Source organism: Seriola aureovittata, chromosome 5, assembly GCF_021018895.1.
Source record: "Seriola aureovittata isolate HTS-2021-v1 ecotype China chromosome 5, ASM2101889v1, whole genome shotgun sequence".
NCBI classification, from domain to species: domain Eukaryota; kingdom Metazoa; phylum Chordata; class Actinopteri; order Carangiformes; family Carangidae; genus Seriola; species Seriola aureovittata.
The window spans coordinates 10,778,450-10,782,021 of record NC_079368.1 but is presented as its reverse complement, the minus strand read 5'-3'; positions in this window follow the sequence as shown (position 1 = coordinate 10,782,021).

Below are 3,572 nucleotides of genomic sequence, written 5' to 3'. Positions count from 1 at the left end.
CATTGCCATACTATGACCTTTTTATGACTTTTTATGCTTTAATATACTATTATTATTTTTTGACATTTTATGCCATACTATACTATGACGTTTTTTAGCATTTTTGTGCCATACAATATTTTGATGTTTTTTGTCACTATTATGCCTTATTACATAATTTCGTCCCATGCCTTGCCATACTATGACGTTTATATAACCTTTTATGCCTTAATATACTAATATAATTTTTTGACGTTTTATGCCATACTATACTATGACGTTTTTTGGCATTTTTGTGCCATACTATATTTTGATGTTTTTTGTCACTATTATGCCTTACTATATCATTTTGTCTTATGCATTGCCATACTATGACCTTTTTATGACTTTTTATGCTTTAATATACTATGATGATTTTTTGACCTTTTATGCCATACTATACTATGACGTTTTTTGGCATTTTTGTGCCATACTATATTTTGATGTTTTTTGTCATTATTATGCCTTATTAAATAATTTTGTCTCATGCTTGCCATACTATGACGTTTATATGACCTTTTATGGCTTAATATACTATGATATTTTTTTGACGTTTTTAGCCATACTATACTATGACGTTTTTTGCATTTTTGTGCCATACTATATTTTGATGTTTTTTAGCATATTTATGCCTCATTATATTATTTCGTCCCATGCCTTGCCATACTATGACATTTATATAATCTTTTGTGCCATAATATACTAATATAATTTTTTGACGTTTTATGCCATACTATACTATGACGTTTTTTGGCTTTTTAGAGCCATACTATATTTTGATGTTTTTTGTCATTATTATGCCTTACTATATTATTTTGTCTTATGCATTGCCATACTATGACCTTTTTATGACTTTTTATGCTTTAATATACCATTATTATTTTTTGACATTTTATGCCATACTATACTATGACGTTTTTTGACATTTTTATGCAATAGTATACTTTGATGTTTTTTATCATTATTATGCCTTATTTCATATTTTCGTCCCATGCCTTGCCATACTATGACATTTATACGACCTTTTATGCCTTAATATACTATGATGATTTTTTGACGTTTTATGCCATACTATACTATGACGTTTTTTGGCTTTTTTGTGCCATACTATATTTTGATGTTTTTTGTCACTATTATGCCTTATTAAATAATTTTGTCTCATGCATTGCCATACTATGACCTTTTTATGACTTTTTATGCTTTAATATACTATTATTATTTTTTGACATTTTATGCCATACTATACTATGACGTTTTTTAGCATTTTTGTGCCATACAATATTTTGATGTTTTTTGTCACTATTATGCCTTATTACATAATTTCGTCCCATGCCTTGCCATACTATGACGTTTATATAACCTTTTATGCCTTAATATACTAATATAATTTTTTGACGTTTTATGCCATACTATACTATGACGTTTTTTGGCTTTTTAGAGCCATACTATATTTTGATGTTTTTTGTCACTATTATGCCTTACTATATCATTTTGTCTTATGCATTGCCATACTATGACCTTTTTATGACTTTTTATGCTTTAATATACTATTATTATTTTTTGACATTTTATGCCATACTATACTATGACGTTTTTTGGCATTTTTGTGCCATACAATATTTTGATGTTTTTTGTCATTATTATGCCTTATTAAATAATTTTGTCTCATGCCTTGCCATACTATGACGTTTATATGACCTTTTATGGCTTAATATACTATGATATTTTTTTGACGTTTTTAGCCATACTATACTATGATGTTTTTTGGCATTTTTATGCCATAGTATACTTTGATGTTTTTTAGCATATTTATGCCTCATTATATTATTTCGTCCCATGCCTTGCCATACTATGACGTTTATATAATCTTTTGTGCCATAATATACTAATATAATTTTTTGACGTTTTATGCCATACTATATTATGACGTTTTTTGGCTTTTTAGAGCCATACTATATTTTGATGTTTTTTGTCACTATTATGCCTTACTATATTATTTTGTCTTATGCATTGCCATACTATGACCTTTTTATGACTTTTTATGCTTTAATATACCATTATTATTTTTTGACATTTTATGCCATACTATACTATGACGTTTTTTGACATTTTTATGCAATAGTATACTTTGATGTTTTTTATCATTATTATGCCTTATTTCATATTTTCGTCCCATGCCTTGCTATACTATGACATTTATACGACCTTTTATGCCTTAATATACTATGATGATTTTTTGACGTTTTATGCCATACTATACTATGACGTTTTTTGGCTTTTTTGTGCCATACTATATTTTGATGTTTTTTGTCACTATTATGCCTTATTAAATAATTTTGTCTCATGCCTTGCCATACTATGACCTTTTTATGACTTTTTATGCTTTAATATACTATTATTATTTTTTGACATTTTATGCCATACTATACTATGACGTTTTTTAGCATTTTTGTGCCATACAATATTTTGATGTTTTTTGTCACTATTATGCCTTATTACATAATTTCGTCCCATGCCTTGCCATACTATGACGTTTATATAACCTTTTATGCCTTAATATACTAATATAATTTTTTGACGTTTTATGCCATACTATACTATGACGTTTTTTGGCTTTTTAGAGCCATACTATATTTTGATGTTTTTTGTCACTATTATGCCTTACTATATCATTTTGTCTTATGCATTGCCATACTATGACCTTTTTATGACTTTTCATTTTTGTGCCATACAATATTTTGATGTTTTTTGTCATTATTATGCCTTATTAAATAATTTTGTCTCATGCCTTGCCATACTATGACGTTTATATGACCTTTTATGGCTTAATATACTATGATAATTTTTTGACGTTTTTAGCCATACTATACTATGACGTTTTTTGGCATTTTTATGCCATACTATATTTTGATGTTTTTTGTCACTATTATGCCTTACTATATTATTTTGTCTTATGCATTGCCATACTATGACCTTTTTATGACTTTTTATGCTTTAATATACCATTATTATTTTTTGACATTTTATGCCATACTATACTATGACGTTTTTTGACATTTTTATGCAATAGTATACTTTGATGTTTTTTATCATTATTATGCCTTATTTCATATTTTCGTCCCATGCCTTGCTATACTATGACATTTATACGACCTTTTATGCCTTAATATACTATGATGATTTTTTGACGTTTTATGCCATACTATATTATGACGTTTTTTGGCATTTTTGTGCCGTACTATATTTTGATGTTTTTTGTCATTATTATGACTTACTATATCATTTTGTCTTATGCATTGCCATACTATGACCTTTTTATGACTTTTTATGCTTTAATATACCATTATTATTTTTTGACATTTTATGCCATACTATACTATGACGTTTTTTGACATTTTTATGCAATAGTATACTTTGATGTTTTTTGGCTTTTTTGTGCCATACTATATTTTGATGTTTTTTGTCACTATTATGCCTTATTAAATAATTTTGTCTCATGCCTTGCCATACTATGACGTTTATATAACCTTTTGTGCCTTAATATACTAATATAA